Source organism: Dendrobates tinctorius, unplaced genomic scaffold, assembly GCF_039654945.1.
Source record: "Dendrobates tinctorius isolate UK_male_01 unplaced genomic scaffold, ASM3965494v1 ptg000035l, whole genome shotgun sequence".
NCBI lineage: Eukaryota > Metazoa > Chordata > Amphibia > Anura > Dendrobatidae > Dendrobates > Dendrobates tinctorius.
The window spans coordinates 43,155,054-43,173,192 of record NW_027361703.1 but is presented as its reverse complement, the minus strand read 5'-3'; positions in this window follow the sequence as shown (position 1 = coordinate 43,173,192).

Here is an 18,139-nt window from a genome sequence, read left to right as displayed (position 1 = left end):
TCCGACTCCACCTCCGACTCCCACACATATTGCTTATATTTAAGTGAAAAATTTATTGTAGTACAATGTGAACCTCAGACATTTAATCATTTTTATGATCCAATAATCAAGATATTTAGATAGAACAGAATATATATTGGTGTGCTACCCGGTTTTCATTCTTTTTGGTACAGATACGATTTGGATAGACAGATATGGATAAATGGATAGATAGAGCAGATTTCTAATCTGCTTTTGCTATTGAAAACATTATCTATGAGCTCAAAAACCTTTCAGGTGATGCAGTTTTTTAAAAAGATGATCAACTTTTGCAGCTGAAAAACGTATCCTCAAAAAACACAGGAAAAACGCTGTGTGTGAATGTAGCCTCAGATCAGGAATATAACAGCCATTTATAGGACATTTCATAACTTTCCCAAACTCCTATGAAAAAATATTCAGCACATCCTGCATTGAATTACTGTACCCAATTTATTATATATTTTAGGAGTCGGAGTCGGTCCATTTTATACCGACTCCGACTCCGACTCCACCAAAATGAGCACCGACTCCGACTCCACGACTCCGACTCCACATCCCTGTCCGATCCTATCAGGCCTGAAGCAATCTCTCTTCAGTCCCATTTGCCCTGTGTTCCTGGGAGCCTGAGGCTGTCTCCGGGACCCGTATTCCTGGGAGTTTGCATCGGTGAGTGTCCCTTGCAACCCTTCTCATGATAACTTGTTTCTTTTTATTATGGTTCCACATTTTTCCCCACACAGTATGATCCCCTCACAGGCCGCCATAAAGTATGATTCCGCTCACACAGTATGATGTCCCCCACATACCCTTCACATAGTTTGATGTCACCACATCCCCTCACACAGTGTCATGGCCCTCACAGTCCCCACACATACACTACTCACCTCACCCCATTCTTCTGATGCACTGCTTTGCTCTGTGCACTGCGTGGATTGAGACTGCACACAGAAAGCATGATCTAGAGGCAACACCATGCCTGATATGTGGAGATTCAGACACATAGCCATTAGGCTGAATGGTGGAATAGGAAGCTAATTCAACTGTGTCTGTACCATCAATGCAAGGTATTACATTGAACTTTTGGATCAATTGAAGGCAGCTCTGAAGGCCAAAAAGCACTGCAAATTGTCCAAAGGAATCTTGTTCCTGTAAGAAAATAACCTCCACTCACACTGCACAATCAACCAAGGCAAAACTGGCAGAGCTGGGCTTCCAGCTGGTTGGCCACCCACCTTATTCACTAGATCTAGCTCCCTCCAACTATCAACTGGTTCCAAACCTGAAGAAACACCTCAAGGGTAACAAATTTCACACCATTTCTGATGCCATGGCTGTTACGGATGCCTGGTTTGAGGCACAACCGAAATCCTTCTTTTTGCAATTCTTACAGAACTTGTAATACTGATGTAAGAAGTGTGTTGACATCAGTGGAGAGTATGTGGAATAAATGTTAAAGTTTCATATTCATATCTCGTTTCTTTCTTGGTAAAGCCAAAGACTTATCAGCAGCCCCTCGTATCATGAATGATGGAAATACAGGTGAAATAGAGAAGCAAGGTGGGTGGGCCCAGACTGGGCACTGGACAGCCCGACTCAGGGGCTGTTATCGTTAGGCCACTGTGCCTTAGTATTGTTTGTATAGTTTATTCCTTGGTCTGAGTGGTCTAGCTCTATATCACCATCTATTGGCTATAAATGGTACTTGATTTCATATAGGGCAGACAATAGATAAAATAGGTTAGATGTATTTATTTAAATATATACATTACATAGATGAAATAAAAATACAGAAGATAAAAATAGTCTAGTGGTCTCCTAAATATGAAGGCCAGTAATATAAAGGAATTTGAAATCTGTCACAAAGGCTTTTGTAAAGGTGTTTGATTTGTTCCCTAAGGATCCACCCTATATTTCTTGTGCCTTTATCTTTTGTTCTGAAATTCTAGGCAGCTGGACACAGTGATAGCGGAACCAGACACACTAATTAAACAGATTAAAATAATGACATTCAATTATGTAAAGTTCTGAAATAATTAGGACAGTTCTTTTAATTGGACAAAATGCCCAATATGCCATTCCCAGTTTATACTGAAAGCTTTTTTTATTACATGTGATAAATATTTAATCTGGATATGCCCTATTAGAATATATTCACCGCCATATTTGTTGCAAAAATTAATGCACCGGAATTGTGATGTTTTGTTGGGAAGCAAATAGAATTGTGCAAGCTCCATTCAGATAAATGGCAGTCGCTGAAATGTCTGCAAAAAATGTGGGCACATGGCAGGGCTCGGAAGGGAAGGAGCGCTGTTTGACTTTTTCAAACTAAAATTGGCTGGAATTGAGATCGGACGCCATGTCGCGTTTGGCGAGCTCCTGATGTGCCTAAACTGTGGAAACCCCCCACAAGTGACCCCATTTTGGAAACTAGACCCCCTAAGGAACTTATCTAGATATGTGGTGAGCACTTTGAACCCCCAAGTGTTTTGCTAAAGTTTATAATGCCCAGGCGTGAAAAAAAAAAATTCCACAAAAATGATTTTTTAGTCCCCAATTTTTTATTTTCCCAAGGGTAACAGGAGAAATTGGACCCTAAAAGTTGTTGACCAATTTGTCCTGAGTACGCCAACACCCCATATGTGGGGGGCGGACCACTGTTTGGGCAAACGTTAGGGCTCGGAAGGGAAGGAGCGCCATTTGACTTTTTCAAACTAAAATTGGCTGGAATTGAGATCGGACGCCATGTCATGTTTGGTGAGCCCTTGATGTGCCTAAACAGTGGAAACTCCCCACAAATGACCCCATTTTGGAAACTAGACCCCCACATATCGGGGCACGAAAGGGAAGTAGTGACGTTTTGGAATGCAGACTTTGATGGAATGGTCTGCGGGCCTTATGTTCCGATTGGAGTGCCCCTGATGTGCCTAACCAGTAGAAACCCCCACAAATGTACCCTATTTTGGAAAATAGATCCCCTAAGGAACTTATCTAGATGTGTGGTGAAAATTTTGAACCCCCAAGTGTTTCACTAAAGTTTATAATGCCCGGACGTGAAAATATCAAATTATATTTTTTCCCACAAAAATGATCTTGTAGTCCCCAATTTTTAATTTTCCCAAGGGTAACAGGAGAAATTGGACCCCAAAAGTTGTCCAATTTGTCCTGAGTACGCTAGTATCCCACATGTGGGAAAAAACTGTTTAGGCACACGTCGGGGCTCGAAAGGGAAGTAGTGACATTTTGGAATGCAGACTGATGGAATGGTCTACGGGCGTCATGTTCCATTTGCAGAGCCCCTGATGTGCCTAAACAGTAAAAAAACACAAGTGACAACATTTTGGAAACTAGATCCCCAAGGAACAAATCTAGATGTGCCCCCTTTTTCGAACTAATCTACTGTTTCCTGTCAAGTAAATTAGTAGTGCATGGAGGTGTGGTACAATTTGAAGCAATCCTTCATACACAGGCCAGGCTTTTTGGGGCAGGTGTCGCATTGATAAATGGTGTCCTTGTGTATTCCCCTTTTGTAACACACTTGGCACCTTTTTTGCGGCTTACCTTTTCTTCCAGTTGGCGAGACCACCCCCGGAAAATGCTGACCTGGTACGATATGAGTACCTTCAGTTCCGGAAGTACTAGGGCACTCTCCTTCCGGAGAGCCAAATATCAGGGCCTTAACCACTACCTCCTGGAACTGAAGGTACGACGTATCGGTGTGGCGTGTACATCGTGACAGCAGGAAAACGTTGAGCATTGCCATTTGTATGATGTGCACGGACAGCTTTTGGTACCACACCTTGGCCTTTCTCAAAGCACTGTACGGTTGGAGGACTTGATCAGAGAGATCAACGCTCCCCATGTTTTTGTTGTACCCCAGTACACAGTCCGGTTTGCAGACTTGTGTAGAGGTACCCCATACAGTGCTGAGGGTGCTTATCACAGTGTATGGCGGTCAAGAGAAGGACATCCCCTCTTGTCCTTGTATTTGACCACCAGCAAGTGGTTGCTACATTGAGCTCTTCTGTCACCCCTTCTGAGCATCTGCCCAAGTAGCATTTTTGGGAGGCCTCTCTGATTTTTGCGGACAGTACCCCAGGCTGCGGTACCTCACACAGAGAGGAATTTGTAGAGTGGGATGCTAGTATAAAAGTTATCGGTGTAGAGGTCATAATCTTTATCCAGCAGTGGGTACACCAAATCCCACACAATTTTCCCACTCACTCCCAGGACAGGGGGACACTCAGGGACTTCAATCCTGGTGTCCTTCCCTTCGTAAACTCTAAACCTGTGGGTGTACACTGAAGTACTCTCACACAGTTTGTAGAGTTTTATTCTGTAGCTGGCCCTCTTGCTGGGCAGGTACTGACAGAATCTGAGCCTTCCCTTAACCCCTTTATGATCTTAGACATACTATCCCGTCCAGGAAACCCGTGCCATTCTGACCCTGGACAGGATAGTACGTCATAGCGATCGGCCACGCTCACGTGGGGAGCCCGGCCGAGTGTCAGCTGATTCTCACTGCTGACACCCGGCACTAAGTGCCAGGAGTGGTCACGGATTGCTCCCGGCACTTTAACCCCTGGCACACTGCGATCAAACATGATTGCAGCATTCCGGTGGCATAGGGAAGCATCACTCAGGGAGGGGGGCTCCCTGCATGCTTCCCTGAGACCCTCAGAACAACGGGATGTGATCGTGTTGTTCCAAGGGCCTCCTCCCTGCAGGTCCCCTGATCCAAGATGGCTGCGGGGTCCTTCTGAGTCCTGCAGGGAGGTAGCTTGTCAGTGCCTGCTGAGAACAGGGGCTGAGAAGCCTCCTACAATACCTGTCAGATCGCTGATCTGACACAGTACTGTGCAAAGTGTCAGATCAGCGATCTGACTTTGTATAGTAATGTCACACCCTAGGACAATATAAAAATGTAAAATAAAAAATATTCTGTGTAAAAAATATTTTTTAAAAATTCCTAAATAAAAAAAAATATTTCTCCTATAAATACATTTATGTAAATAAAAGAAAAACAATAAAAGTACACATATTTAGTATCGCCGCGTCCGTAACGACCCGCCCTATAAAACTGTCCCACTAGTTAACACCTTCAGTGAACACCTTGAAAAAAAAATAAATAAAAAACAAGGCAAACAGCAATGCTTTATCATCATACCGCCGAACAAAAAGTGCAATAACACACGATCAAAAAGACGGATATAAATAAACATGGTACCGCTAAAAACGACATCTTGTCCCGCAAAAAACGAGCCACCATACAGCATCATCAGCGAAAAATTAAAAAAGTTACAGCTCTCAGAATAAAGCAATACAAAAGCAATTATTTTTTTATATAAAATAGTTTTTATTGTATAAAAGCGCCAAAACATAAAAAAACATAAATGAGGTATCGCTGTAATCGTACTAACCCGAAGAATAAAACAGCTTTATCAATTTTACCACACGCGGAACGGTATAAACGCCCTCCCAAAAGAAATTCATTAATTGCTGGTTTTTGTTCATTCTGCCTCGCAAAAATCGTAATAAAAAGTAATGAAAAAATGTCATGGGCCCGAAAATGTTACCAATAAAAACGTCAGCTTATCCCGCAAAAAACAAGACCTCACATGACTCTGTGGGCCAAAATATGTAAAAATTATAGTTCTCATAATGTGATGATGCAAAAACTATTTTTTGCAATAAAAGCGTCTTTTAGCGTGTGACAGCTGCCAAACATAAAAACCCGCTATAAATAGGAAATTAAACCCCTGTTTATCACCCCATTAGTTAATAAAATAAAAAAGTGTATTTATTTCCATTTTCCCATTAGGGTTAGGGTTGGGGCTAAAGATAGGGTTAGGATTTGGATTAAACTTGTGGTGTCAAACTTGATTCCTGATTCTGCCACAAAATCAGGAATCAGTGGCTCGTAATTTTCGGGGGGCGAGGTCCATACAAGGACCGCAATGAGGTGCGCTGGTTCAGGTGCGGGAATGGTGGGCGCTGCCTCATCTTCTGTCCTGGGGTGTCTGCGTGGTGGTTCCGCAGGACCCGAGGAGGAAGATGATGATGAGGATGAAGAATCGGAAAAGTATAGAAATGTGGGATCCTCTCCCTCGCTATCAGTGGCTGAGGCAAGGAAAGCATATGCCTCCTCGAATGACTAGCGCTGTTGGGACGAGGGTGACAAGCGGTACATTTTTTTTTTTTTTGAGTATGGTGCTTGTGTGTACTTTATTTATAACTATGTGTATGTGTGGGGGGATAGTGATTGGTGTAAACTATTCTGAAAAGAAAACGCTAAAAGAAAAAAGCAAATAGGGAGAAAAAATGCCTGTGAAAAGAAAAGTCTAAAACAGCAGGCCCTAGCTCTGATAAGTGAACCGCGCCACTTATCAAAATTCGGCGTTTGCTGGATATGCGCACGGAGATGGCGAAAATAAGTGTCTAAAACAGCAGGCCCTAGCTCTGATAAGTGAACTGTTTCACTTATCAAAGTTCGGCGTCAGCTGTATGTGCGCACGGGGGTGGCGCAAGAGGGGGTGAAAAAAAAAGGTGTGATTGGCTGTTCAGAATTGAACAGCCAATCACAGCAAACCTGAGGCCGGGTGGGCGGAGACAGGCCCTGGGATACCGGCACCATCTTCCTACAGGTAAGATGGCGTCTGAATTTTAATGTGATCACCGCAACTTAAGTCGCATCATTGCAGTAAAAAAGGCATGACGTACTATCCCGTCCATGGTCATACGGGCCCGGGTCACATGGACGGGATAGTACGTCAGATGTCAGTAAGGGGTTAAAATGTGCCCTTATGGGCTTACATTCTACAGGATGGTGGGGACGGAGACAGTAGGTTGGGGAGTTGCGGCAGCTGCGGTGGTGTTGTTGAGGCGGTAGCTCCAGTAGTGGTGAGGAGGCAGCGGGGTCATTGCAGGCTGTAAGCTATCATGAAGAGGTGGGTTTTCGGGTTCCATCTGAAGGATCCGAATGTGGTTGATAGGCTGAACTATAGGCTCAACACGTCCGACTGTCGGTTAGCCCCTCCACAACAGTCAAAATGTCTCCTTAGGAAACTTCATTGCCCACCCCTGGCGTAGACACTTGACAGCGCAAGTGTAGAAGAGGATGGTTGGTGACTGTATGTGTTTTTTTTTTTTTTACATGAAGTGGTTATTTTTCACTTGTAGCTGCCTATAAAGGTCTTCTGTCTTCTTAAGCTGCAGGTTTATTTTTAGGTGACCTACTTAGTGTTGCGAAGACTACTTGTTTATCTATTTCTCTATTTGGTCACATCTGAAGCCGGGTCGGCCTGTGCAAAGACACTAGTAAACAACCTCATTGTGCAATGTAGACAGTGCCCCTAACACAGTGTGGTGTTCCCACAGTGAACCACCTAGCACAGTATAATACCACCCACAGTCATCCACCCATCGAACCCTACGCAGCCCACAACACAGTATGATGGCCCTCTCAACACGCCACACACAGTATCATGGTCCACATATCCCCTCACATGCAGTATCAAGGCTCCCACATAGTTACATGACCCTACAGTTTGAAGAAGCAAAACACCCCTGAAATGTTGCACAGGCATGCAGGCGCTCTGATGAGCCTTGCAGTCAACATGTGAAGATCTGTATTATAGAAACCCATAATACTTTCACCCATGGTGTATGGAAATTCAGGTAGTAAGATCTGTTGTAAAGGGATTTACATTTGGATATGTGCAAATAAATAAATACTGAATACGCCAATGCAAATTATATGCAAAGTAGAGCATTAAGTGGCTTGTGTCATGGTTTTTCTGGCTTGGTTCTTCTAGGGTTAATTCCTGTAGCCTCACTGACCCTGGGTGGACTTTTTATAGCCTCCATCTGGGAATTTCCCTTGTGATACTTTCGCCCTTGGCTGAGTGTGTTGACCCCTGAGTGTGTTTTGTGCCGTGTGCTGGTTTGTCTGATATCTTGGTTCTTGTCTGCTCTCTGGATACTGCTAGTTGGATTCTGTCTCTGTACCTTCTTTGTCCGTTTGGTATTGACCTCTGCTTGGCCCCGACTATCCATTCTGTCTAATCTCTTGGTACCGTCCTACTATCCCGTGCTGTGACTCCGACCTGATCTGGTTTACGTCCCTGTCTATGCCCCGTGGTAGCTCTGTCCTATAGTTACCATTCTAGCAGTCTTCCTTCAGCTCCTAGCTCCCTGGAGCTTAGGCCACGCCCCCAACAGTCAGGTGCTTCCGATCCCAGGGCTGTGGAGTCGGTAAGTCAAACCTGCGACTCCGACTCCTCAATTTCCCTTACACCGACTCCAACTCCGACTCCACCTCCGACTCCCACACATATTGCTTATATTTAAGTGAAAAATTTATTGTAGTACAATGTGAACCTCAGACATTTAATCATTTTTATGATCCAATAATCAAGATATTTAGATAGAACAGAATATATATTGGTGTGCTACCCGGTTTTCATTCTTTTTGGTACAGATACGATTTGGATAGACAGATATGGATAAATGGATAGATAGAGCAGATTTCTAATCTGCTTTTGCTATTGAAAACATTATCTATGAGCTCAAAAACCTTTCAGGTGATGCAGTTTTTTAAAAAGATGATCAACTTTTGCAGCTGAAAAACGTATCCTCAAAAAACACAGGAAAAACGCTGTGTGTGAATGTAGCCTTAGATCAGGAATATAACAGCCATTTATAGGACATTTCATAACTTTCCCAAACTCCTATGAAAAAATATTCAGCACATCCTGCATTGAATTACTGTACCCAATTTATTATATATTTTAGGAGTCGGAGTCGGTCCATTTTATACCGACTCCAACTCCACCAAAATGAGCACCGACTCCACGACTCCGACTCCACATCCCTGTCCGATCCTATCAGGCCTGAAGCAATCTCTCTTCAGTCCCATTTGCCCTGTGTTCCTGGGAGCCTGAGGCTGTCTCCGGGACCCGTATTCCTGGGAGTTTGCATCGGTGAGTGTCCCTTGCAACCCTTCTCATGATAACTTGTTTCTTTTTATTATGGTTCCACATTTTTCCCCACACAGTATGATCCCCTCACAGGCCGCCATAAAGTATGATTCCGCTCACACAGTATGATGTCCCCCACATACCCTTCACATAGTTTGATGTCACCACATCCCCTCACACAGTGTCATGGCCCTCACAGTCCCCACACATACACTACTCACCTCACCCCATTCTTCTGATGCACTGCTTTGCTCTGTGCACTGCGTGGATTGAGACTGCACACAGAAAGCATGATCTAGAGGCAACACCATGCCTGATATGTGGAGATTCAGACACATAGCCATTAGGCTGAATGGTGGAATAGGAAGCTAATTCAACTGTGTCTGTACCATCAATGCAAGGTATTACATTGAACTTTTGGATCAATTGAAGGCAGCTCTGAAGGCCAAAAAGCACTGCAAATTGTCCAAAGGAATCTTGTTCCTGTAAGAAAATAACCTCCACTCACACTGCACAATCAACCAAGGCAAAACTGGCAGAGCTGGGCTTCCAGCTGGTTGGCCACCCACCTTATTCACTAGATCTAGCTCCCTCCAACTATCAACTGGTTCCAAACCTGAAGAAACACCTCAAGGGTAACAAATTTCACACCATTTCTGATGCCATGGCTGTTACGGATGCCTGGTTTGAGGCACAACCGAAATCCTTCTTTTTGCAATTCTTACAGAACTTGTAATACTGATGTAAGAAGTGTGTTGACATCAGTGGAGAGTATGTGGAATAAATGTTAAAGTTTCATATTCATATCTCGTTTCTTTCTTGGTAAAGCCAAAGACTTATCAGCAGCCCCTCGTATCATGAATGATGGAAATACAGGTGAAATAGAGAAGCAAGGTGGGTGGGCCCAGACTGGGCACTGGACAGCCCGACTCAGGGGCTGTTATCGTTAGGCCACTGTGCCTTAGTATTGTTTGTATAGTTTATTCCTTGGTCTGAGTGGTCTAGCTCTATATCACCATCTATTGGCTATAAATGGTACTTGATTTCATATAGGGCAGACAATAGATAAAATAGGTTAGATGTATTTATTTAAATATATACATTACATAGATGAAATAAAAATACAGAAGATAAAAATAGTCTAGTGGTCTCCTAAATATGAAGGCCAGTAATATAAAGGAATTTGAAATCTGTCACAAAGGCTTTTGTAAAGGTGTTTGATTTGTTCCCTAAGGATCCACCCTATATTTCTTGTGCCTTTATCTTTTGTTCTGAAATTCTAGGCAGCTGGACACAGTGATAGCGGAACCAGACACACTAATTAAACAGATTAAAATAATGACATTCAATTATGTAAAGTTCTGAAATAATTAGGACAGTTCTTTTAATTGGACAAAATGCCCAATATGCCATTCCCAGTTTATACTGAAAGCTTTTTTTATTACATGTGATAAATATTTAATCTGGATATGCCCTATTAGAATATATTCACCGCCATATTTGTTGCAAAAATTAATGCACCGGAATTGTGATGTTTTGTTGGGAAGCAAATAGAATTGTGCAAGCTCCATTCAGATAAATGGCAGTCGCTGAAATGTCTGCAAAAAATGTGGGCACATGGCAGGGCTCGGAAGGGAAGGAGCGCTGTTTGACTTTTTCAAACTAAAATTGGCTGGAATTGAGATCGGACGCCATGTCGCGTTTGGCGAGCTCCTGATGTGCCTAAACTGTGGAAACCCCCCACAAGTGACCCCATTTTGGAAACTAGACCCCCTAAGGAACTTATCTAGATATGTGGTGAGCACTTTGAACCCCCAAGTGTTTTGCTAAAGTTTATAATGCCCAGGCGTGAAAAAAAAAAATTCCACAAAAATGATTTTTTAGTCCCCAATTTTTTATTTTCCCAAGGGTAACAGGAGAAATTGGACCCTAAAAGTTGTTGACCAATTTGTCCTGAGTACGCCAACACCCCATATGTGGGGGGCGGACCACTGTTTGGGCAAACGTTAGGGCTCGGAAGGGAAGGAGCGCCATTTGACTTTTTCAAACTAAAATTGGCTGGAATTGAGATCGGACGCCATGTCATGTTTGGTGAGCCCTTGATGTGCCTAAACAGTGGAAACTCCCCACAAATGACCCCATTTTGGAAACTAGACCCCCACATATCGGGGCACGAAAGGGAAGTAGTGACGTTTTGGAATGCAGACTTTGATGGAATGGTCTGCGGGCCTTATGTTCCGATTGGAGTGCCCCTGATGTGCCTAACCAGTAGAAACCCCCACAAATGTACCCTATTTTGGAAAATAGATCCCCTAAGGAACTTATCTAGATGTGTGGTGAAAATTTTGAACCCCCAAGTGTTTCACTAAAGTTTATAATGCCCGGACGTGAAAATATCAAATTATATTTTTTCCCACAAAAATGATCTTGTAGTCCCCAATTTTTAATTTTCCCAAGGGTAACAGGAGAAATTGGACCCCAAAAGTTGTCCAATTTGTCCTGAGTACGCTAGTATCCCACATGTGGGAAAAAACTGTTTAGGCACACGTCGGGGCTCGAAAGGGAAGTAGTGACATTTTGGAATGCAGACTGATGGAATGGTCTACGGGCGTCATGTTCCATTTGCAGAGCCCCTGATGTGCCTAAACAGTAAAAAAACACAAGTGACAACATTTTGGAAACTAGATCCCCAAGGAACAAATCTAGATGTGCCCCCTTTTTCGAACTAATCTACTGTTTCCTGTCAAGTAAATTAGTAGTGCATGGAGGTGTGGTACAATTTGAAGCAATCCTTCATACACAGGCCAGGCTTTTTGGGGCAGGTGTCGCATTGATAAATGGTGTCCTTGTGTATTCCCCTTTTGTAACACACTTGGCACCTTTTTTGCGGCTTACCTTTTCTTCCAGTTGGCGAGACCACCCCCGGAAAATGCTGACCTGGTACGATATGAGTACCTTCAGTTCCGGAAGTACTAGGGCACTCTCCTTCCGGAGAGCCAAATATCAGGGCCTTAACCACTACCTCCTGGAACTGAAGGTACGACGTATCGGTGTGGCGTGTACATCGTGACAGCAGGAAAACGTTGAGCATTGCCATTTGTATGATGTGCACGGACAGCTTTTGGTACCACACCTTGGCCTTTCTCAAAGCACTGTACGGTTGGAGGACTTGATCAGAGAGATCAACGCTCCCCATGTTTTTGTTGTACCCCAGTACACAGTCCGGTTTGCAGACTTGTGTAGAGGTACCCCATACAGTGCTGAGGGTGCTTATCACAGTGTATGGCGGTCAAGAGAAGGACATCCCCTCTTGTCCTTGTATTTGACCACCAGCAAGTGGTTGCTACATTGAGCTCTTCTGTCACCCCTTCTGAGCATCTGCCCAAGTAGCATTTTTGGGAGGCCTCTCTGATTTTTGCGGACAGTACCCCAGGCTGCGGTACCTCACACAGAGAGGAATTTGTAGAGTGGGATGCTAGTATAAAAGTTATCGGTGTAGAGGTCATAATCTTTATCCAGCAGTGGGTACACCAAATCCCACACAATTTTCCCACTCACTCCCAGGACAGGGGGACACTCAGGGACTTCAATCCTGGTGTCCTTCCCTTCGTAAACTCTAAACCTGTGGGTGTACACTGAAGTACTCTCACACAGTTTGTAGAGTTTTATTCTGTAGCTGGCCCTCTTGCTGGGCAGGTACTGACAGAATCTGAGCCTTCCCTTAACCCCTTTATGATCTTAGACATACTATCCCGTCCAGGAAACCCGTGCCATTCTGACCCTGGACAGGATAGTACGTCATAGCGATCGGCCACGCTCACGTGGGGAGCCCGGCCGAGTGTCAGCTGATTCTCACTGCTGACACCCGGCACTAAGTGCCAGGAGTGGTCACGGATTGCTCCCGGCACTTTAACCCCTGGCACACTGCGATCAAACATGATTGCAGCATTCCGGTGGCATAGGGAAGCATCACTCAGGGAGGGGGGCTCCCTGCATGCTTCCCTGAGACCCTCAGAACAACGGGATGTGATCGTGTTGTTCCAAGGGCCTCCTCCCTGCAGGTCCCCTGATCCAAGATGGCTGCGGGGTCCTTCTGAGTCCTGCAGGGAGGTAGCTTGTCAGTGCCTGCTGAGAACAGGGGCTGAGAAGCCTCCTACAATACCTGTCAGATCGCTGATCTGACACAGTACTGTGCAAAGTGTCAGATCAGCGATCTGACTTTGTATAGTAATGTCACACCCTAGGACAATATAAAAATGTAAAATAAAAAATATTCTGTGTAAAAAATATTTTTTAAAAATTCCTAAATAAAAAAAAATATTTCTCCTATAAATACATTTATGTAAATAAAAGAAAAACAATAAAAGTACACATATTTAGTATCGCCGCGTCCGTAACGACCCGCCCTATAAAACTGTCCCACTAGTTAACACCTTCAGTGAACACCTTGAAAAAAAAATAAATAAAAAACAAGGCAAACAGCAATGCTTTATCATCATACCGCCGAACAAAAAGTGCAATAACACACGATCAAAAAGACGGATATAAATAAACATGGTACCGCTAAAAACGACATCTTGTCCCGCAAAAAACGAGCCACCATACAGCATCATCAGCGAAAAATTAAAAAAGTTACAGCTCTCAGAATAAAGCAATACAAAAGCAATTATTTTTTTATATAAAATAGTTTTTATTGTATAAAAGCGCCAAAACATAAAAAAACATAAATGAGGTATCGCTGTAATCGTACTAACCCGAAGAATAAAACAGCTTTATCAATTTTACCACACGCGGAACGGTATAAACGCCCTCCCAAAAGAAATTCATTAATTGCTGGTTTTTGTTCATTCTGCCTCGCAAAAATCGTAATAAAAAGTAATGAAAAAATGTCATGGGCCCGAAAATGTTACCAATAAAAACGTCAGCTTATCCCGCAAAAAACAAGACCTCACATGACTCTGTGGGCCAAAATATGTAAAAATTATAGTTCTCATAATGTGATGATGCAAAAACTATTTTTTGCAATAAAAGCGTCTTTTAGCGTGTGACAGCTGCCAAACATAAAAACCCGCTATAAATAGGAAATTAAACCCCTGTTTATCACCCCATTAGTTAATAAAATAAAAAAGTGTATTTATTTCCATTTTCCCATTAGGGTTAGGGTTGGGGCTAAAGATAGGGTTAGGATTTGGATTAAACTTGTGGTGTCAAACTTGATTCCTGATTCTGCCACAAAATCAGGAATCAGTGGCTCGTAATTTTCGGGGGGCGAGGTCCATACAAGGACCGCAATGAGGTGCGCTGGTTCAGGTGCGGGAATGGTGGGCGCTGCCTCATCTTCTGTCCTGGGGTGTCTGCGTGGTGGTTCCGCAGGACCCGAGGAGGAAGATGATGATGAGGATGAAGAATCGGAAAAGTATAGAAATGTGGGATCCTCTCCCTCGCTATCAGTGGCTGAGGCAAGGAAAGCATATGCCTCCTCGAATGACTAGCGCTGTTGGGACGAGGGTGACAAGCGGTACATTTTTTTTTTTTTTTGAGTATGGTGCTTGTGTGTACTTTATTTATAACTATGTGTATGTGTGGGGGGATAGTGATTGGTGTAAACTATTCTGAAAAGAAAACGCTAAAAGAAAAAAGCAAATAGGGAGAAAAAATGCCTGTGAAAAGAAAAGTCTAAAACAGCAGGCCCTAGCTCTGATAAGTGAACCGCGCCACTTATCAAAATTCGGCGTTTGCTGGATATGCGCACGGAGATGGCGAAAATAAGTGTCTAAAACAGCAGGCCCTAGCTCTGATAAGTGAACTGTTTCACTTATCAAAGTTCGGCGTCAGCTGTATGTGCGCACGGGGGTGGCGCAAGAGGGGGTGAAAAAAAAAGGTGTGATTGGCTGTTCAGAATTGAACAGCCAATCACAGCAAACCTGAGGCCGGGTGGGCGGAGACAGGCCCTGGGATACCGGCACCATCTTCCTACAGGTAAGATGGCGTCTGAATTTTAATGTGATCACCGCAACTTAAGTCGCATCATTGCAGTAAAAAAGGCATGACGTACTATCCCGTCCATGGTCATACGGGCCCGGGTCACATGGACGGGATAGTACGTCAGATGTCAGTAAGGGGTTAAAATGTGCCCTTATGGGCTTACATTCTACAGGATGGTGGGGACGGAGACAGTAGGTTGGGGAGTTGCGGCAGCTGCGGTGGTGTTGTTGAGGCGGTAGCTCCAGTAGTGGTGAGGAGGCAGCGGGGTCATTGCAGGCTGTAAGCTATCATGAAGAGGTGGGTTTTCGGGTTCCATCTGAAGGATCCGAATGTGGTTGATAGGCTGAACTATAGGCTCAACACGTCCGACTGTCGGTTAGCCCCTCCACAACAGTCAAAATGTCTCCTTAGGAAACTTCATTGCCCACCCCTGGCGTAGACACTTGACAGCGCAAGTGTAGAAGAGGATGGTTGGTGACTGTATGTGTTTTTTTTTTTTTTACATGAAGTGGTTATTTTTCACTTGTAGCTGCCTATAAAGGTCTTCTGTCTTCTTAAGCTGCAGGTTTATTTTTAGGTGACCTACTTAGTGTTGCGAAGACTACTTGTTTATCTATTTCTCTATTTGGTCACATCTGAAGCCGGGTCGGCCTGTGCAAAGACACTAGTAAACAACCTCATTGTGCAATGTAGACAGTGCCCCTAACACAGTGTGGTGTTCCCACAGTGAACCACCTAGCACAGTATAATACCACCCACAGTCATCCACCCATCGAACCCTACGCAGCCCACAACACAGTATGATGGCCCTCTCAACACGCCACACACAGTATCATGGTCCACATATCCCCTCACATGCAGTATCAAGGCTCCCACATAGTTACATGACCCTACAGTTTGAAGAAGCAAAACACCCCTGAAATGTTGCACAGGCATGCAGGCGCTCTGATGAGCCTTGCAGTCAACATGTGAAGATCTGTATTATAGAAACCCATAATACTTTCACCCATGGTGTATGGAAATTCAGGTAGTAAGATCTGTTGTAAAGGGATTTACATTTGGATATGTGCAAATAAATAAATACTGAATACGCCAATGCAAATTATATGCAAAGTAGAGCATTAAGTGGCTTGTGTCATGGTTTTTCTGGCTTGGTTCTTCTAGGGTTAATTCCTGTAGCCTCACTGACCCTGGGTGGACTTTTTATAGCCTCCATCTGGGAATTTCCCTTGTGATACTTTCGCCCTTGGCTGAGTGTGTTGACCCCTGAGTGTGTTTTGTGCCGTGTGCTGGTTTGCCTGATATCTTGGTTCTTGTCTGCTCTCTGGATACTGCTAGTTGGATTCTGTCTCTGTACCTTCTTTGTCCGTTTGGTATTGACCTCTGCTTGGCCCCGACTATCCATTCTGTCTAATCTCTTGGTACCGTCCTACTATCCCGTGCTGTGACTCCGACCTGATCTGGTTTACGTCCCTGTCTATGCCCCGTGGTAGCTCTGTCCTATAGTTACCATTCTAGCAGTCTTCCTTCAGCTCCTAGCTCCCTGGAGCTTAGGCCACGCCCCCAACAGTCAGGTGCTTCCGATCCCAGGGCTGTGGAGTCGGTAAGTCAAACCTGCGACTCCGACTCCTCAATTTCCCTTACACCGACTCCAACTCCGACTCCACCTCCGACTCCCACACATATTGCTTATATTTAAGTGAAAAATTTATTGTAGTACAATGTGAACCTCAGACATTTAATCATTTTTATGATCCAATAATCAAGATATTTAGATAGAACAGAATATATATTGGTGTGCTACCCGGTTTTCATTCTTTTTGGTACAGATACGATTTGGATAGACAGATATGGATAAATGGATAGATAGAGCAGATTTCTAATCTGCTTTTGCTATTGAAAACATTATCTATGAGCTCAAAAACCTTTCAGGTGATGCAGTTTTTTAAAAAGATGATCAACTTTTGCAGCTGAAAAACGTATCCTCAAAAAACACAGGAAAAACGCTGTGTGTGAATGTAGCCTTAGATCAGGAATATAACAGCCATTTATAGGACATTTCATAACTTTCCCAAACTCCTATGAAAAAATATTCAGCACATCCTGCATTGAATTACTGTACCCAATTTATTATATATTTTAGGAGTCGGAGTCGGTCCATTTTATACCGACTCCAACTCCACCAAAATGAGCACCGACTCCACGACTCCGACTCCACATCCCTGTCCGATCCTATCAGGCCTGAAGCAATCTCTCTTCAGTCCCATTTGCCCTGTGTTCCTGGGAGCTTGCATCGGTGAGTGTCCCTTGCAACCCTTCTCATGATAACTTGTTTCTTTTTATTATGGTTCCACATTTTTCCCCACACAGTATGATCCCCTCACAGGCCGCCATAAAGTATGATTCCGCTCACACAGTATGATGTCCCCCACATACCCTTCACATAGTTTGATGTCACCACATCCCCTCACACAGTGTCATGGCCCTCACAGTCCCCACACATACACTACTCACCTCACCCCATTCTTCTGATGCACTGCTTTGCTCTGTGCACTGCGTGGATTGAGACTGCACACAGAAAGCATGATCTAGAGGCAACACCATGCCTGATATGTGGAGATTCAGACACATAGCCATTAGGCTGAATGGTGGAATAGGAAGCTAATTCAACTGTGTCTGTACCATCAATGCAAGGTATTACATTGAACTTTTGGATCAATTGAAGGCAGCTCTGAAGGCCAAAAAGCACTGCAAATTGTCCAAAGGAATCTTGTTCCTGTAAGAAAATAACCTCCACTCACACTGCACAATCAACCAAGGCAAAACTGGCAGAGCTGGGCTTCCAGCTGGTTGGCCACCCACCTTATTCACTAGATCTAGCTCCCTCCAACTATCAACTGGTTCCAAACCTGAAGAAACACCTCAAGGGTAACAAATTTCACACCATTTCTGATGCCATGGCTGTTACGGATGCCTGGTTTGAGGCACAACCGAAATCCTTCTTTTTGCAATTCTTACAGAACTTGTAATACTGATGTAAGAAGTGTGTTGACATCAGTGGAGAGTATGTGGAATAAATGTTAAAGTTTCATATTCATATCTCGTTTCTTTCTTGGTAAAGCCAAAGACTTATCAGCAGCCCCTCGTATCATGAATGA